The sequence below is a fragment of the Columba livia genome, chromosome 12 (genome assembly GCF_036013475.1).
Source record: "Columba livia isolate bColLiv1 breed racing homer chromosome 12, bColLiv1.pat.W.v2, whole genome shotgun sequence".
NCBI lineage: Eukaryota > Metazoa > Chordata > Aves > Columbiformes > Columbidae > Columba > Columba livia.
In genome coordinates this window covers 17,385,565-17,406,413 of record NC_088613.1, presented here as the reverse complement: position 1 = coordinate 17,406,413, position 20,849 = coordinate 17,385,565, and positions in this window count along the sequence as shown.

The following is a 20,849-nucleotide window of genomic DNA, read 5'->3' as shown; positions in this document are numbered from 1 at the left end:
AAACTCACATGAGGAATGTATAATTGATCAAGCATTTGTTGGGATTTCTTAAAATCATTTTGTTAGTCTCAATAACATGTGGGGAGACACACTTCACATGTTTATTGTTATAATCCGGTAACCCTTCAAGACACGACCTGCCCCCAGGAGCCCCTTTGTACTAGGTGCTGTACAAATGTGGGTGAAGCACTATTTCCATATAACAGATCTTATAATCCTTATAACATAAGGTAACCATAGGGTAAAAGAAAGTAGATATGGCTCTTTTCACTCAGGAAGAGAAGTGGAGGTCAAAATTGGAACTGGGTTAAGGTCATGTGGGTGACAGTAGGAGAATAAGAAATGATCTTTAATTTTCTTTATTGTAGCATGGACACAGCAGTCTTCCTCCTAGAAATTATTAAAGAATGCCCAGCAGTGTCAGAGCTAATGCAGTGTTTGTTACTCTGACCCTTCAGTGAAGGCATCACCCAGGAAGGCTTCCAGACTGACAGATCTAGAACAAGCCACATCCTGGCGAACAGGCAGCTTCAATACACATGCCCTATGCTGCACATCTAGGAAGCTTTTCTAAGCTCATGCTGTCTTTTCAGGGCTCCAGGGTGGACGGCAATCCCGCTGTGCTTTACTGGCAGTTCCTTTCATTGCAAAGGAAATGGTGGCTCACGGGAGTCACAACGCCCCGCTTCTTTCATATCTCACATAATACAGGGCTCACATACATGTATTTGGAAGAGGCAAGGAGACCATGATCACTATCTTCTAGAAGGGGCTGCAAAGCCATAATTCTGTATACAAGGTACTTTTCTTAGCACAGACTGAGTAGTTTCATTACCTTGGAGTTCACAGCTTTCCAGAACCTGACATTGTAGGGAACAGAGCATAGAGATGACAAATAGCTTGTAAGCTCTTAACAAGACAAGTAATCTTTTATATCAGAATTGCTGTAGTATCTACTCAAAATGTACCTTTCCAGTAAATCGCTCTTATCGCCCATTTTAAACAGAACTGAATTCAGCCCTCCTTCTCTAGGGGACTTCAGATCTAGATTCCGCAGCTTGTTTAAAGTATTGAGGTTCAATCCCGTAAGATGCTGCCCCCCCTCAAATCCCAGCGTAAAGTCATCGTCACCAGGCAGTTCTCAGTGTGTCCCACAGCCTGGCACCTGTCACACCGCAGTGGTCTCAAACGTCTTTCTGCAATTTCCAATGTGAACACGATCTCTCGGATTTCCCCGTCCCCTCTCTGATGTTCCTGCTTCTCCAGGTTCCCTTTTGATGTAATCACATCAGAAAGGGTGTAACCCAGGGACACACTTAGCATGATGCTTGCAAGCCAAGACCTGCTTCTATGAACTGCTGCCCTCCTCTGCCAAATAAATCATTGTAATACCAAATGCCAAGGCACATCCTTCTCCCGGTCATCCGTAGGCGGTATCAATCTTTGGTTGCTGAGAAATTTTTCTGCAGAGGCAGCAGGCAGGTTAGGGGCATATTTCTCTCTTTATTCCTGAAGAACCATCCTGTTTGGGAGCTGCCGAGTAAAATTTCAAATCCAAGCTTTTAAATTCATTAGTTCTTACATATTTTAGATTTTCGTGTGCAGAAGACTGTATTGGAAAGGGAGAAAAGAAAGCCAGCCTGAGACATTTCTCAAGATTTTTTTTTCCCTTTTTTCTTTTTTAATATCTCTTTTTATTGTGGAGGTGTGGGGTGCAGGGAGAAATTCTCCAGGTCCATCTAAATGATACAAGGTCACCTAGACTGACATGAAGATACATTCTCTCTGGCCACTGTGGGAGATGTAATCTGTTCATTTTAATGGGCGGTGAGCAAGGGCCGCCAGGGCTGCCTCAGTGCTTCTGTGGCTGCTGTTCTGCTCCAGCACGTGCCCTGGGGCGTGGGTCACACTTCCAAGCAATGAAAAAATGTTAATGTTTTAAGCAAGACTAAATGGTGAAAGCTTTCATAACTGTAAAACTCAGTAAATGTTACAAGAAAAATAGTCACCAATTTTTCTCTTTGCATGAGCAGATGCAAATGACATTGTAAACTACATAACTGGGCTACCGAAATCTTGATGTAATTCCTGACACGGCTGGAAGCTTTTCATGTGATTTTGGGGCCTCTGGCTTCATATGCCCTGTGCCTCTGCTCCTACTTTGAAATGGGATAATGATATTCCCTTTCTCTACACTTTGACCACTACAATTATGGGGTTGCAGGCCAGTGGCACATTAAGTGTTTCTACAGCACTTAACAGATCCTTGGTGCTGCATAAAATATCAAGCTACTTTAAATCAGTAGTTTACATAGAAGATGAGGGAGCAAGCCATCATGTGTTTTTGGAATATCTGGTAGAAAATATGTGAAATTAATTTGAAATGCTTTTAGAAGCGTAGTTTCTAAACTTCACTTCTAATGACAAATGAGATTTTTATAGAATGTCATTTCTGTGAAGTGTTTGTATGGGATTTAAAAAAAAAAATCTGTTTATGGTAATGGAAGTACTTTAATCCATGTCACAACCTCATAAAACACATCATCTGAAGTTGCTCTATTAACTGAGTTTTTGCATTGCAATCTTTTTCTTTAAGAAAACACTTTACATCGTGTTGTCATGACAACAGAATATGCTCTTAGGTTGTAATGCTGACATTTCTCCCAGGGTTCATAATGCACCCTCTGCTCACCCCTCCCTTTTGGGCCAGTTCTGAGGGTCTCGGCACATTAGTGTAAATCTACAGCAGAGAGATGAATTTGAGGGCTAGAAAAGGCTGACTTCCATATTTTTCTTTGTCTGTGTAGGTGGGTAATCATTTTAAAGCTTGGGGATACTTTTGTGCCAACATCTGTAACGTAATTCAAAGGTGCACATATACAAGGGCATTTTCTGTATCACCAAAACACATCTAAATTGCCTCTCAACCAAATGCGTGTACCAGAACTCACGTTCAAGCAGTCGTGGGTCTGTTCCGGGTGATGTAAAAAAAAATAATAATAAAATAATCCTGTACAGGCTGTAAAAATAAGTAAATTCTATTTTGCCTTATTATCCTCTGGAGATCTTCATAAAATTGAACATATGAATATATGAGTCCTACAGTCCTCAGGGTATTCAGATATAATCCACATATTTCCTCCCTCCCCAAAGAGAGTTGGTGATGTTGCATTATAATTGTAACAATTCCTAGAGAATTATTTCACATCCACAGTGAGTGGAGGCCATAGAAAGTGAAACATGGAATGACCATAAACAGTAACATTTATGAAAATACATGTTTCATGCAGCTTCCCCAATGCACCCAGAAGAGTAAGACCCGAGGACGGCCCGTTAGTCCAAGATCACAGGCATTGCTTCTCCGTAATAATGAAAGCAATCACACCAGTTTGTCTTTACCTTGCTTTACTCAATAACACAGCAACTTCAATTTTGGTTAATCTCTTACTGTTGCTAAAGGTTTGTGTAGGGTTAAACAGAACATTTTGAAGCTTCTTAAACCTGTTTTGGTACTTGCATATTCTTCTGAGTACCTGGAAAGATGTTTGTGGACAAAGTAAGGTCCTGAGGTAGGCATTAGAAATGGCTGGAGGAAAGGGAAAGAACAGAAAGACATACAGGATATGACTGGTGAGGCTGCATATGAATAAGTGCTGATGCTGGAAATATGCCTCTTTCTTTCAAGCTCTGGGAATATAGATGAACTTTGTGGACTGGATATAGTTCTGCATATGAGTTAGGCAGAGCAGCTTGTCTCACGTCTGCTTCCTGTAGGGTCTTTTATAATCTTCTGAAACATCTGGTAACAGCAACTGTTAGGATATTGGATGATAACATACTGTGAATATGGTCCACCTTGGCAGCTTCTGGTTACTCTGCAGAATATTGTAAATAGATGAGCCCAACAAGGACAGCACAAGCAGAACATAATTGCTGTGGCGTGGGGAAGAAGCTGAATTGTGAAGTAGAAGAGTAAACAAGGGACTGGTACAATCCATGGATGCAGCAGCTTGTGAAGTGGTTAATTGGTATCGATCGTGTTGTTAGTTAAACTAGAATACTTGTTTTCATATGCAGGACACAGAAGAGGTTAGAACTTCCTTGCTAAACTTTATGGCCTACTCAAACATTGAAACATCACTTAAAATCCGTGAGCAGGAGATGTCAGAAAAGAATAATAGTAAGAATTTTATCTACTCTCTCATGTAGTCCTCCATAAAAATATAACTGTGGGAGAAAATGGAGAGAGAGCTCAGAAAAAGATTCTAGCTCCATGGAAAAAATCAGAGATTTGAAATTTGTGCGCTAGCACTGAATGAAATCTGGACTATCTAATGACAAGATCACTTGAGCAGCTTCATGGTGAGGCACTTGTGATGCTGGTGTTTCTGGCTTCAGAGCAGTTCTTATAATGACATGCAGCGTGTTCAGTACCTCCTCTCTTCTAGATGAGGTTTGACCTCGTAAGTTTGATTTGTATTAGCTAGTGATTATTCTCTACTTTTGACCAGAGAAAAATTCAGATTAAAATTTTATTAAACAGGATGTAAGTCTCTGAAAACTTTCAATCCCAACTAATTGACTTTTTTTGATAGGAAAAACTTAATTAAAAAAGTCCCCAATGAGCTGCAGTTATAAGCCCTTTTATTTCATTACATATGTGAGTCTTTGCTTCTCTGCATGAAAGTTCCCACGCCAACACCACATTGGAATGAAGACTGGTGTGTGTGTGCTTAGAAGTGAAGATAGATTAGCTAAACTAATGAGTAGATGGGCTTAATTAAAATTAATAGTGAATTTAGAAATGAGAAAATAATTATAGCATTGAGTAAAACAGCGAGATGAAGAAAGCAACTGTAACAGATTATAAATCTGCTGTGGGAAGCTGCCAGAAGACCATTTATTTGCCTTTGGCTTGCTAAATGGAATAATCAAAGCAACCACCTAGCCCATCTCTGACATCAACCATAAAAGAGTTTGGCCACTTAAGATCTAGTGTTAGTGAGAGTGAATGAAATCCCAGAGCATTACCGTCTCTTCTACCCTCTTGTTTAGCCAGAAGCAAAGTGGTACTAACGTCAGGGCTCCTACCTTGCAGTCATTTCAGTTGGCGTTTTTATGTTAGGTCTGAATCTAATCATAGCGGTCTGGTCATAGTAACCCCAACACAAAGTGTGAAACAGTAAGTTTTCTCATTGAAATGCTTTCCACAATAAAACTAAAGGAACTCCCAGGAAGCCAGCTTGGGAGATATCCCAATGGAAAGCTTCAGACTGCTGCCTTGGTGTGCTCAGATTCCCACTTCAGTTAGGACAACATTCAGAGCTCCCACATATTTCAGTCTTTGGCTGATAATATACCAACAGCATGTCAATGAAGAGCACTTCTCTAAAAGCAAGTTTTATCTTCCTTTCTCTCCAATTCTGGTCATTAGTCTTGTTATGACAGGTCACTCCTTTGAAGCATCGTGAGCGACAAGCATTTAGCGTGAGGTGCTTGTGTCAAGCTTCAAGCTGTTAAAAGTCACTGTCAATCACCGAAAGGTGAGTCTTGCTCCTTCTGCTTATCTCTCTTTACAATTGATTTCTTCAGGATCATCATTCTGTCCCCATAGTTTGTTCCACCGCATTCTTCCTGAATGAGGATGTTTGTGCGTGTGACTGTGTGAAGCATTTTCAAAGCTTCAGCTAAGGCATTTTAAGACAGCAGAGCTATTTCAAATTGTCTCTGTTCTGGTTTTTGGTTCAGAGAATCCTCCTTGATAATTTGTAAATGAAATCAAAATTCTTCAGAAAGCTGAGGCATGCCAGGCTGATGGGGCTGGAAGAAGCCCTTGTGTCCTGCAGCATGTGCGCAGCCCGGGAATCTGCGAATTCGCTGTAATCTTTTCAATAACCTTTCTTCTCTAAACTCTGAGAAGGTTGGGGTTTTTCTTGTCCCATGAAATTATCTAACAGAAGGGCTGTAGCATTTCCTGAAAGAAAGCGGAATGAAAAGCTTTTAATTCTCTGCCACGCGTTCCTGGTTTGTTCACCCCGAGGGGATTTATGTGGGCTGTTTCAGTGTGTCTCCATTCCTGATAGTTAAGAGTAACCTTAATGGTATTTCTAGTGAGCCAACTTGCTCTCATGCTCACCTTCTCTGTCAGTCAGCTCATTTATTTTAATTCCCATCTTTTGAACAAAACCAAGGTCTGAATTAAGTGAGCCCATATATCTAACTAATGCCTTATTGGAATACAATACGCAGTGGCTGCAGATCTTTCTTTGCAGAAAATTATGTAGTAGCAGAGTGTGGAGTGTGTCTGCCCCTTCCAGAAATGGTATCTGGGGAGTTGATACTGGTGATCTGACATTGCACTAAAGCTGAAAATTAAGTTATGAAAACAAAAAGGGAATTCCTTTTGCATAGGACCAATTGTAAGTGATGGACAAGCCCCCAGCCCATTTAAAATGACCACCTCAGGTAACATCAGACAAACCACAGTTCTTCACCAGAGGCATCACAGAAGTAATTAATTTTATGCTATAGCCTTCTTCTCATTTTAATTTGATATTTAATTTCATTATCCAGTAGTTTAGATGAGCACTTTATTATGTTTTCATTGGTGGCTAGCTGTAGGTATCTGGCTCAATTTCAGCTTGTTTAAAGGGGCATTTGGAAACTTGATAAGATCTTCATACACACACCACTACAAAGCTGGAGCTTATTTCATTCCTTTTAAGATTTCACAGTGGTACAGATTTCCTGATTACAATATTTATTCCTCATTGAAAGATGGCGATGTTGATGATCTCCTGCTGGGCTATGGCATTCTTAATCAGGTAGCGTAGGAGTCACTCTGTAGATCAAAAAACCCTACATTTTCACCTGTTTCGGTACTACAGCCAAGCGAGCAGAATGAGGAGAGTGAAAAGAAAACCCTCAGTCACTACAGCCTCACTTAGAGAAGTGTGTATCAAAATCAGAAATGGGAAGCCGAGTTTTCTGTAGCATCCTGCAGTGACCACATCGTACCCTCTGTGTGCTGGTTCGTATCCTCAGCGGCGAAACTCCACAGGCTTCTGCAGCCCTTACGCTGGCACCACGGGGCAGGGACACGGCCACAGGGGTTGTGCTCCTGCAGTTAGCCAAGCTTTGGGAAAATCTGCTCTAACGCAATGGAGAACATCACTTCTGCAGCAGTGCTCAGCAGCAGATAGATCAGCATCCAAACCAAGCTCAAACTCCAAAGCTTTTGAAGTTTGCCCGTTGTAATTTTTAGTTGAGCTCCCCACTACTTGGGAATAAAAGGTAATACTGACTAACAGAAAATTGCTGAAATGTAAATTGCTTGTACACCCACAGAAATGCAGTGGGCTTGGAGTTTGACTGATGCAGAGAAGGAAAGAATTCGCAGCACTTTCAAATAAACATTTTAAATGCCTAAGTTAACTCATAGTTTGTGATAAGGAATGAATTTAATATTTTGTGACCCAGGCAGGAGATGATAGGAAATTTTGCTATTTGCTAAGAGGCATATTTATCTAAAGAGAAGCATAAATAAGGACTCTGAGAGCAGATTTAAAGAACCTCAAGAAAGAAACCTGGCATCTGAATCGAGTCAGGATTTTACAAAAAATGGTACATTTTGTTGATCAGAACACATTTGTAAAACTTGCTCTGGGCTTAAAAGAAAATGGAGGCCAATGCAGAAAGCACAAAAATATGTGTTACTAGTCTGGGGTAATGAACAATTTGAAGATGCTAATTTTCATTTCCATTCACTTTGCTGCTGATTGATCTTTTTTGTTAATTACAAGCAAAATTTTAACATACCAGAATTATTCTGATTTCAGTTCATTGCATACATTTTAAAAAGCTGAAATACTGTTTGGGTTTTGTGTTTGTGCACGTGCTTTTAAACAAAATTTATTTAACTGAAAAGAGAATTTTGTCTTTCCAGAAATTAAAATACGATGAGATTAGAAATCTTGCACCCAGACTCCCCCTTCTTCAAGTCCTATTTGAGCCTTTGTGTAAACAGACATTTTCTTTGAAATAACAGATGTGTATGATGCATGGCGAGCAAAACAGCAAAATAACATGATTGCTATTTAATCAAAGCATGAGGGTGTGAAGCTGCCGTCCCATTGTTAGCCAGTGCTGCTGCGTCTCTTGTGAAATTGAGGACAGTTGCAACAACTGGTAAAGTGTTTGTGTATCAGATCCAACAGTATCATTACAAGAAATGTGATTCTGTATTCCATCTATTGAAAACAAATATTTATGACCAGGACTAGACAAGAACCCAAATTATCTGTACGAGATCATAATCATAAGTAAATTTGGTCCTGGAACTCTCTTTTGCCTTTGAAGCAAGTGCTGCACAGTGGTTAATGTGCTTCTCCCTATGGTTCACTGAGGAACAGGCTTCCGACAAGTGTGTGGTTTTCCTGCCAAGTTTCTTCTTATAATCCAAATCTTAACTTCTATTAATGCAGCATCTTTCACAGACCCATAAGCGAGTGACAATTTGAACACTTATTCCTATTGTATTGTGGCTTTCTAGTTCTGAAGGGCCTGGGAGGTACAGCCCGTTTTTTGGGTTTTGCTTTGGTGTACACATCATCATTAAGAACATCTGATAGGTTAGATGAGTGAAGCTGAATTGTTTTTCTGCTTATTTTTAGCAATGGCTTTTTTTAATAGCACTTAGAGTCCCTTTTCATGAATGTCACTTGTGTAGAACAGGAATCTGGTGATATTATCGCTGGTTTTCTCACCTTTACTTCCCTGTGCTACATCTACTAATAAGCTTTAATGCTGTCCTGCGCAACTTTTTCCTAAAAAGTATGTCTAGATCATGGATGTTTTCAACTGATTGACTAGCTGGCAAAACAAGTTGTTGGTAATGTGCTCCATCTGCTTTATGTTCTCCAGGATCCAGCAGCAGTTGGTAGCGAGACTACCAAGGCGGCAGTCCAGATTTGCATTGTGTCTCGTGTGTAGGCTTTAAAGGAAAGAAACGGAGGGAGGAGTGTTAGATTTCCTCTCAGCCTTTCTACAAGCAAGTAGGGCACCCTAAAAGAACAGTAAAAAGCATTTCACTTTTGTGTGACTGAAAATAGATGAGAGATATTTTTCTAGAAAATTGTTCAAGTGGTCCTCTATTGTGTATCTCCAGTATTAAAAAACTAAATAAGTCTCATGCAGTTTATCTCTCTAGCAAAATTATCTGAACAGCAAATGAAAATGCATTTCAGTCATTCCCACAGCAATATCTCCATCTTTTAAAGACACTGGTATGTTCCAGCTACCTGAGCTGTGCTACCTGTAAGCCTGGCTTTAGGCCAGACGGCATAGCGGGGAATTGTAACCTGAACAAACTAATCTAGGAAAATTCCCAAATTTAGGAATAAATTAGAATAAGTTTCAGACCTTATTTCTCTTCTGTAATTTGTTAACTTCAGCCTTTCTCCATTTAGCAAACACAGTGTATGCTTTTCTTTAGTTTTTAATTCGGTGGTCGTGAAGCATAACTGGAAGGTCTGGAGACTGAAATCTTGATACTTACAGGCATTAACAGCAAAACAAACTTCTCAAGTCCCAACCTTGTTGTTGTAAAAGGAGCGAGAAAACGCCGCCTCCCCAGTCAGGTTTTCAGACCTTCTGCTGAGCCTTCTATCTCAGGTATTTGCATGGTGGGGATGTCTCCTGGCTAGGTACTGACTCTTGAAGATGAACTGAAACTGTGAAACCATTTTACATAAACTGTTATTAGTATAATCTTTTAATTACCCCTAGCTTGGGCAAAATTTGAACTGATATCTCCTCCAAATGTAAAAGGCTCCATGTGTTACTGCCACTCCTCTGACTTATCCAGGTGTTAAAATACTAAAAATCCAACTGTTTCCATAGTGACTGTTCTTATTTAATAGTTTCCTTCTCCTGTCCTCTATCTGCCTTTAGAATTGTTATCATTCTATTGTTTATTTTCTTCCAGCAATTGCACTATATGACTGACGGTTAAAATAGCAAACTCTGGAGACCAATTCTCCTCTCAGTATATGCCCATGGCTGCTTTAATGTTAATAGAAATTACAGTTGTGGAGAAGCTTCATCCGTTTGTGATTTACCCCCTTCATGCTAGAAATCAGAATCTAGTTTATTAGCATTATAAACATAGCCTTTGGCTAACCGCAGTCCTGCCCAGCCCTCAGAGTTGCTTGCCTCAAAGCCTCACACTTTTCCTAGGGCTTGACTTAACTGTTACAAAAACAGGTCCTAAGACAACATAAATTTAACCCCATACTTTCTGTGGCTGTTTGTACAGATACTACCCCAAGAGCACCCACCTTGTGTACTGTCAGCTTTGCTTACCTGGGGTCTGGGGAGAAACTCTGGGCTTCTGCAAAAAGTTATTAGGATTTGCTGATTTACCCCTGCTTAGTAGGGTGCATGCAGGAAAGCACCACCAATTTGATACAATTAACTATGTGATTAATTTCCACCCCCTATCTTGGATAATGTGTTCAGTACACAATTCAGAGTACTGCCATTAGAATAGATAAAAATCTTGACATTACACTGCTTTAAATTGTTAAAAAGGGCAGCTCCCTTTGCTTGCTTGCAATAGAACTCTCTTAAAAGGAGACTTACAGCAAGACCCAGAAAAGTGTGAGGCTTAAAAGAACAGAGGAGAACTTTTCTTCACTGTATGATATTGATGGAGCCTGAGCCATCCGTCGTCCTTGGGAAGTGGCACTTTTCAGACTGGAGCCAAATGCTTGCTTGGAACTTTTCTCCTGTGTAGTACTGAAAAGAATTGATTTGCTTAAATTAGGGCATCTGAAGCAGAAGTTAATCATCAAACAAAAAAACAAACAAATGAGAAAAACCCAAACTCTCTTAAATTAAGGTACAGTCCTTGGGGTTTTGGTAAAAATAGTTTACTATTTTTAGGCTGTTCGGGACTTGAATTCGGCTTGAATTCTGTAGGACAAATGTGCCACCTTCAAGGTACAGCTCAGCTACACTGAAAGAAGAGGCCAAAATCTGCTCATTTAAGCCCAGCAGAGACACAGGTGATCACAGAAAACAGGTCTGTCACATTGATCCCTTAGTCAGATATAACCTTAGAAGATCAGTTGAAACCAAAGATTCTCCTACCAGCACTATTTATGCCGTACCCTTAGTAGTATGCCCATAGTATTCTTTGGCAGCAAGTCCTGTGGCTTTAATAGAGAGAAGGAAGGACAGATGAGGATCCCAGTCCAGGTACAAATTTCTAAGCATAAATAATGCCAGCAAATAAAGGTTTTGACTAAGGCATCCCATAGCACAGCAGTACCAAAAGCTCCCTCTCCTTCCTCATGGCCTTTTGTTTGACAGATACATGTGTACTGCCCTGTGTGAATATACACTTCTCCCTCTCAATCTGTTCCATCAGCCCTCTCTTTCATACATACCCACTTGTATGAGGCGTGAATTGATATATTTTTAACTTTGCATCTGTGTGGGTGCATGTGACTGGCAGGTTGCCAGCGTCTGTTGTTTCTGAAGTCTTGTTTTCAATCATTTTGGAAGTAAGCCTTGTATGGAGATGCTAAGCAGGGATGAAAAAGGATTTCAGCCTACCTGCTATGTGTGGTAGTAACTAATCACTTAAAAGCAAAAATGTAGAGATAAAGTTCAGCACAAAATGAAATAGAGCAGAAAAATTCTATTCATTCTTTTAAATCTCAGTTGTAAAGCCCTTCAAATAAATGTTTCTGTAGTCAAAAACTAAAAACTATAGCCAGATGTTCTACATGGTCAGATGATATCCTGGCACCCCTCTGGCTCCCTTTCTGTCCCCTAGAAAGAGTGCAGAAACAAAGCAGCTAATCTCTCTGTGTCAAATGACAGCTCTACTTGGCGAGTGAGTTACGTTTAAGTCATGTTGTGCTTTTTTGGTGTGGTTATTTAGCCCAGGTGGGGCAAATTATTACCTAATCCCCTGAACTTGCTTCCTACCTAGTAAGGTGTTCTGTGCCCCTTTGTGAAGCAGGACTCTGTTTACAGAATATACAGAATATAGAGTGAGAACAGTCGATTCACAAGTCACTGAAGGATGTATTCTAGTCCCAGGCGGGTTTGTTATCTAATGGAAATACGATATGAAACAAACAGACAATCCAATGAAAGGCATTATGGTATGATATCTACCACGTAGGTGGAAAGGAAAGTGTTCTCTTGTTGCTGAAGATTTAAGTAAATTGAAATGTACTCTAACATGAAGGGGATACTCAACAGAAATCTCTACCTAGCAAACCTTTCTTCCCATAGGGACACTTCATCATAGTAGTTGCAAACACCACATCCAGTAGACTTGCTGTAGGATCTGTGGCCTAGCTTAGAGAACATGCGAGCTTCCTCTGTTTATATATGTTTAAATGAACTTTCAATGGTCACTGTTGATGCAGTGATCTTTTTGTCCCTCTTCCTGCATCTGGAATAACAGTAATACCTTGCTATTTCATACAACATGAATCTAAAAGCTCTTAAAAGACAATAGTGAGGTATTTCACCTGTTCAACCATGCAGAATGTCCAGTAGACACAGAATGGTCACTTTTGTCTCGGTTGAAATAATAGCACAGGGCTGTTGGAAGGGTTAATAGTGTGTGTACAACATTCTGAAGCTATAATCTGCTAATTTTTCAAGGCTGTGTAGAGTTTCTTTGTAGTATTTCACTTCAAATGCTTAATTATGTCCTATTTTTGTCTTGAATGTGTTTTAAGTTATTCTATACGGAGAGGAATTTAGCAGTTCTTTTGTATTTTTTCTGTGCTAAGCTTTCTATGCTGAGCATACTTCTATGCTGCGCTCTAATGCTCTCCTTTATCTTCAGGGTATTAGGCATATTTGTAGTAAAACCAAATAGCATCTTGTAGAATAAAGTTTCTCTTCCTTTTAAACCATGGAAAAAATGTATTGAATGTAATATTTGGTTTTGCAAACCTCTTATCTTCAGTATGTGTTGCCTTTTGCAATCAAGTCACAGATGCATTATGCTGTATTTAAAAATCAAGACCACTGTGTATCACAATATAGCTTTGCTTACTTTTAATACCAGAGACATTTTGTTTCACATCACTTAGTTAAATGTTTTTGCTGTTTAGCTTAGTTCCGCTTCCCTGTGTGATACAAGTAACTGAATATTTTCAACCTGTGGAGGCTATTGGGTACTTCTCTAAAATAGTAAAACCAATCTTCATAATTAGAATGGAAAAACAACAGAGAATTTATTTTGCTAGTTTACTGTAACAGAATGCCGATATAGATGCCGAAAGCTCTTCCTCATGCTAAACGCCATGTGTGGCCAGTGGACTGGCCTCATAAGTCAGCTGAAATCATTTCACTGAATTTGGATTAGGCTCAACGTTATTTGTCTATCTCAAGACTGCAAGATTTAGTGTAATAGTGGTTTTTGTGCTGAATCAGCAGGTAGTGTCCAATTTATTACACTGGGAATGTGAAGTCTTTGAGCACAGATTATTTGTCCACTCCCACCACTGCCTGTCTTAGCGTTGATAAGGAGTCCGTACATTGTTACAGTTCTTCTAAACACGCTCTAAAGATGGGAAAGTTTGAGGAAAGTGGACAGTGCAGTAAGGAGATGAGCTTTTTAATAACCTGTTGAAATTGAAGCAAGATGAATGCAGAATTTTACACTATATAAAGCAAATCCAAGTATATTATTTTGTGCATGTAGCCTTTTAATTTAGGTACGTAGAAGAGTCGTGCACCAGATGGAAGTGTCTATGGGAAGCCTGAGGGGAGGGCAGTGACCTGTGCGGCCACCACGTGCCCGTGCCGGGAGCAGCTCTTGTTCTGGACACCCTGCTGCACTAGAGGCTTTTCCCCACCATGTGCTCTGCCCTGTCCTATATCCTGGGGTTCTCACACAAAGCACTGTTGGCTGTGAAAACTGTAATGTAATGTAGCACAGCCGACTTCATGGGGAAAATTTGTAAAAAGGGTCACCCAAGACAAGTTCCATTAAACACATAGACCTTGAAAGACAAATAAAATAAAATAGATTAGTATAGTGCAAAACAACATGCCAGAACCCGAACATTGTTTCAGTTCATTGAGGTTTTATATATTAGTTGTTGAATTGGTCACTGGGATGACAGAAAGTAGATTGAAAAATACAGAGAAAATAAAGGGTCAAAGGAAGAAGCACTGAGCTTTGTCCTTGTAAAGTAGCAAGCTGCTAGTCCTACTGCCAGCTGTCACTTCTTGATTCAGGAGTCCATGCCAATACAGATGTTTAAGGCAAGTCTTTCTTACCTTTCAAGAACCACGTTTCCCTTGAAAGGATGCTAAATTCCTTCTGGAAACACATGTTAAGTTTACCAGTGAGTTGTTCCCTTCATTGACAGAGTCTAGTGTCAGGAAATATTTAAGAAAGAACAGTTAAATCCAAGATCATAAAAAGTAATTCTCTAGTATTTTTTCTACTTAGCCTAATTTAGAGTAGTTCAGAAGACCTTCTTTAATCATCTGATATCATAACACAGAAATGTGTTTAGCCTTAGAAAAAAAAAATCTCAGAGATGAATCATTGAAATAATTGATCTATTTAAGTTCTGCTTGAGACACATTTCAAGGGCATATGTTATTTCTACATGTCATTAAAAAGACTTGGTGCATTGCTACAATTAATTATTTCAGTAATATGAAAGTGGGATGAGATTTTTAGCCTCTCAACTCAATTGTATGTGGGTTTTCTTAATGTATCATTCAATTCTGTGAGGAGTTTTTAGCTATATCTGTTATCTGATAGTTTGAAACTGAATCCAGAACCCCTGGCTATGAATGTATTGGAATTTGGGGAGATTATTTGGAACTGAAGTTTTTGAGTGGATAAAAAGGGAATTGAAAGAGCATACAAAAGTACAAACCACATGGCTTGCAAGTTAAAACACTTGTTTTCCTTAGGTACGCAGGGATTGCCATACTCAGGGACATGAGTAATTTTCAACCATAAAACATTTTTGGAAGTGGTCAGGACCATATCCTGTCTTGGAAGATACAACACCACCTCCCACATTTCACAAGGAAATCTCAGGGCACCTTTTTGCAGAGATCAGTATTTTTGCCTGTAGTTGTAGATGGGAAAAACACAGGAGAGGGAGTTGAAGTGACATTTGGGACATCAGCCAGCAGCCAAGAGCACTAAACAGAGAATCCAGACCTTTGGAGGCATGTCAGTGCTGGTAGGACACCTCACAAGGCTTTCTAGCACGTGCTCACTGAAGGATTCGCTGTAAGGGAAGTTTCTTCCTGGCCTGAAGCAGTTTGTGGCAGCAATGAGAGAGACACTTCACTCTTAATTAAACTTATACCTGTTCAGGCACATTTCTAACTAGCTTTGGAGCCTGGCATCTCCAAATCAGGAAGCCGTGTGTTACCTCTGTTTCTCCCTCAGTTGCCGAGTTCACCTTAGATGGAGAAGAGAACTGGGCCACGTTTATCTAATCTTTTTGTGCATACTAAGTGCTGGGTCTCAGTGACTTATTGTGGTTATGACTTGAGAGGTTAATTATAAAGGATGTGGGGGGAAAAAAACATTAGCTTTAAACTTCATTGCATTAAACCTTACTTGCTTTTTCCCTTTTTCTTGTTTTAGTAAAAGGTAGTTAGGAACCCCACATTTATCTTACTGTTTTCTACTACCATGTCCACTCTTCATGAATAGAGTTCTGCACATTTTATATTTCTCCTCTCTTACACAACGAAATATTTTGAATTCTTGTTAGGGGAAGAAAAGGCCTTGCTCTCATTAGACAGATGGCATTTGAAAGGGCCAAGACTATGTTTCAACATTGTCAATCTGCAACTGCAGAAATGCTCAAATTCTCTGTCTTTCCATGATTATACCGCTGAGGCAAAGGCTGAGTAGGAAGCAGTCGTGTCTGTAGAGAAAACAAATGACACTTTGTCCTATCATTCGCAGCCTGTGAAATCTCTTTAGTCCAAACTGAGAACAAAATGCTATCCTGAGAGCAAGAAACCCAGTGAGACAACCATTTAAAATCGCTTATAAACCAGCCGTGCATCTGCCCTCTCGGTTACAGTATTCAAATTATGTTTCCCCTTGCCACAGCAGCAGAGTTGCCATCCCTTCTAATTGCTTTGCCGCAGAGATCACTGAGCTGTGGCTGCGCAGAGCCGTGCCTGGGAACCAGGCTCAGCCTCCTATCCATAAGCTGGATCCAGCCCAGGCTGCATTGGGGAGTCGAGGACAAGGTGGCCTTTTGTCACCAAGTGTGAGCGATTTGCCTGAAGAGCAGGCGCAAAGCTCCGCAGCGCTCAGGAAGGTGAGGTGTCTGCTGCAGGGCTGGGGCTCTCAGCTGCCTATCGGATAGGCCTGACCTGTTCTTTCTGGAGGGTTTAATGGTCTTCATCTCCTTTGGCACTGGCACTTCCAACATTTTCATCAGTGCTTTAATGTCCTATTTCACCCACGCTATTGCAGCACGAATTTCTGCCTCTGTTTCTCTGCTGTTTCTCTCTTTCACCAACGGTGCCTCCAGCTTTGTTGGTCCAGCCCTTGCCACTTAGTCCCCCTCAGGTATGGTTAGTACTTACATTTGCTCAAATGCCTTCTGAATTCCACCGGCAATGAGCATTTACGCTTATGGTATATTACATCCCCTTATTTCTCTATTCAGCAAGGAACACTAAGTCAGCTTGTGAAAGGCAATGCTGCATGTTTCATGCTGCTGTGAGAGAAGCTGTATTTGTTACAATTCATGAAGTACCAAAAAGCTGTCTCAGATTCTCCTGAGTCAGATAACCTGCTAGAGAATCAGTTGTATGTAGCATTTGCAGGTGCAGCAGATCCTTTATTGTGATTAACAGTGTCTCCTTAAAAAGTAATATATTCATCAGTACTAATAGAACACATCCAGTGGAATGTGATATTTTCCCTGTCATCCTTCATGAAAATGCTCATGTGTGGAATATTTAAGCTTAATAAAACTGCATCCTCTGGCATTAATAAATAAATTTCCTAGATCATATCATAGCTCAGATCAGTTTGGTATTTTTTCTGCCACAGAATTTCATAAACCCAGCACGTACGAAGTAACATCTAGATGCATTTGAATAAACTAGCTGTAGTCTCTCACAGGCGGACATTGCTGTTCTTTGACCTCTGTCATGAAGCCAAAGCTGGGAGAAATTCTGCAAAAAGGAGGAAGAGAGAGAGAAGGATGGAAAAAGATGGCATTATTCAGAGTGCAAGGGAAAAGTGGGACAGGTACCTGTCAGCTGAGTCTGCCGGGTTCTAGAGTTCATGCGATTGCTGGTAGCTGTGATGCAGCATTGCACATTGCTTTGTATTTCTGGGTACCACAGAACTCCAGACTAATCTTCTGGACACTTTGAAATTTCCTTTCATTTGAAATAGCCCTTAATCACGAGCAATGATCTTTTGAAGAATAAAATGTATTTTCCATTTACTCTTATCCTCATTTCCCAATCCTTAATCATTGTCTCTGTTATATCAGAAAACATTTTTACTTTCTTCTAAAAAATACCAATTTTGACTATACTGTTACAGTTTTATAACTTGCCATTATTTTATTGGTTATTTGTGCTGTATTGAAAATTTTCTTGAAAAATGGGATGCTGCTTGTAGGACACGATGGTTTTGCCTCTAACAGCTGTTGTTTCAATAGTGAATTATTCCTCAAAGTCTTAATTCACAACTCTTCGCATTTTGTGAAATAGCAAATCCCTGAATCTACTTGTACTTCCTATATTTCTCTGATGTCTCGTGTTCTCCTGCTGCAGGTGTAGAGAGCCTTCCCACTCAGAAAACAAACTAACAGTAATAAATACAGTGCAAATCACATAGGTTCTTTTCTGCTAGGATGAACAAGAAAATATGGGTACAAACCCAGTTTTTCCTTGTAGGTCACCTTTGGGGAACAAAATTATATATATTGGGTGCATGAAATGACAGGCTTGTCTGACATAAGACTCAGCAGCTGTCAAGATTGTTCTAAAGGCCTGGAGGGTATGGCCTGACATATGGGGTTTCCAAAGCTCTGGCTGTACCTATTTCACTGTAGCAGCAACAATAAATAAAATGCTGATGGGAAGAGTCAATACTAATAACTCGAGTTCTGAACTTCACTCCGTTATAGCCAAAAGTTTACTTTCCATTTCCAGTAAACACTCATCATTCAATGAACTTTCCTAAAGTTTTTCAGATAAAACAAGCCTTTATTGTGTTTAAATGTGACATGGGGGGAAACCTGGAACCTAAAGGTCCCACCCACATGTGTGTGGAAAATGTCCAAGCAAGGAGGTTGACGGCATTAACGGCAGTCGGTCCATGGGGTTTGATTTCAGTACAGATGGTGTGTGCCCCCCTCCCAAATCAATGGGGTTTTTTGGGGATCTCTCTTGCCTCTCTGGAACGCATCAGCGCTGAGGTTAAAATCCTGACTTATAGACTTAGTTGGAGGAAAAAAACGACCTATTTCAGCAGGGCAACATTTCATTGAAATGTCTTATTAATATAGTAGCTGGTGTTTCTTACAGAGGACCCTTGCTAAGTGACAGGTCCATATCTGGTATTCATGGCGCTGGTCGTGCCTTTTGACCTGAGCATGCACTGGTAACTTGTAGTCAGGATCAGAACATGACAGGAGGGGAACTTTTTAGCCTTCGTCTGTTCTGGACTCGATGGCACCAAGAGCAATGGTGTGTGGAGAAGGACAGGAAAAATGTTTTCTCTGGAGCTGCTTGTCTGAGAGACCCAGCACTGGACTCGATCCAAAGGAAAGAGAGTTGGAAAGGCAGTTTTACATTTACCAAAAGTAAAATTCCTCTCCCTCCTTCCCTTCTTCCAGTTTCTCTGAGTAGTTTGATGTCCTGGGACTGGATATTTATTTCTTATTTATTAGAGAATTAATAAACACTGTGGAAGAGCTACAGAAAATAAAAGCAAAGTGATGTATCTTATTTTGTGTTGAATGAAATGGCTCTGGTGGTCCAGGAAAAAGCAAAACAGAACAAATCTTGTTTGCATATTCCAGATTAACTTGAAGCCCTTTCTTTCTTGACAAGGCAGAGATTAAACTCCACTGCGCTGATCATGGCGTCCCAAAGGTTCAGTTCAGCTCCTACCTCATTTTTTTTCTGCTCTCCTCTACATTTCCCCCCTGGTCTGCTCCCGTGTTGGCTCTTGTGCTGCCTCCATCCCATTTTGCTTTTGAAGTAAATTTAGAGGGACAGTGGAGACATCAGTAATGACAAATGCGGAGAGAGGACACTGACCTAACTCATTTTAACACGCAGGCTCAGATCTCTATCATATTGAGTGATTTCTGAAGGACGGCAAAATCTGACACTGCATGTGCCCAGATTGCGCTATTTTAATGTGATATAAAAGAAAAATCCGTTCCGTGTTCAAGTAGAAAGTCATGCTTGTCTTAAAAAAAAAAAAAAAATCCTAATCAGAAATCCATCTTGATAGCTCAATTTCATTTCATCCAGCTTGAGAGAAGCAATTGTGTCCTTTCCTTGTTTACAATGCAGTGGAAGGAAACCAATCACCCGCAATGATGGGAGCTGCAATTAACAGATCAATAGCAACTTCCCCGTAAGAGAAGCCACAAGTCTGTGCCGGGCTGATGTTCTGTTCCTTTACTGCAGTCAGCACAAGGGCTCTGTCTGTGATCGCTGCGTGTGTGTCGCTGGGTCCGCACTGGTGCGGCAGCGGGGGGTGTGAGTCAGCCCAGCCCTTCTGCACCGCTGGGCCAGCGCTCACCACGTTCCGCTTCACCGCCGTCTGTGTATTCCTAATGATTTACCGTATGAATAAATAAGTGGAACAAATCTCCAGTGACACAAGATGCAAAATGTATGTTTTAATCAGTACAATATTTAGATATCTCCTTGGTGTATGTTTATGAGAAAGTTCTTTATTTCTAATGACTGAGAGGTGCCCTAGTGGAACTAATTGTGATAGATTATTTTCTTGGCTCTGAAAATTTATCTGATGAACTTAGCCTGCATTTTTTTCTCTGTAAATTGTCGAAAGCACTTGGACTTTTCTAAATACACATATTATTCGTAATTGTTCGCCAAATTGCATTACCAATGGTTCTTGGGTTTTAGACCATTTGCAAGCTGTTTGCAGCTAGTGCTTGCTCATGAATATGAGAGCTGTGTAATTTTATTTGGATTAGTCACATGGGTCTTTAACTGGATGAGCAGGGCTCCTGATGTCATCTTCAGCCCTTATGAATTCAAGTTTTACTTCCTATGGCACCTTATTGATTCACTTGTGTTTCATGGCTGCTTCCTTTTCCTGACAATATCACTGATACATTTATTTATGGAAAGTGAACATAAAGTGGACATGAACACACAAAGCTTATTCTGGGCTTGAGGGTTTTTTTAGTGAAATAAAAAACAGTTTGGAGATAATTAAAACTAAATGCTAGACAAATACTTGTGCTCCAAGAATACTTCACTCCCACTGAAATACACACACTGTAGATACAGGTCCCTCTCTACGTAAGGGGGCACTGTCCCTGGTGGTCTTACATTCAGGCTTCTCATTGACTTCAACTGTCTGGAAAATGGCTGAAGGTTAAGTGTATAGATAAAAGGTCACCAGTAGCCGTAAAGTAAGTCATAACTATTATGATTTTTCATTTAACAACTTGAGAAGCATTAAAGTAATGAATTCTTTATTATCCTTTCCTAGTAAATGCATTCTTGCATGATAAGAGCATCAAGCAATAGTCAAATGTATGAATATAACCCAGATAAGAAAAATAGCTGACACCTGG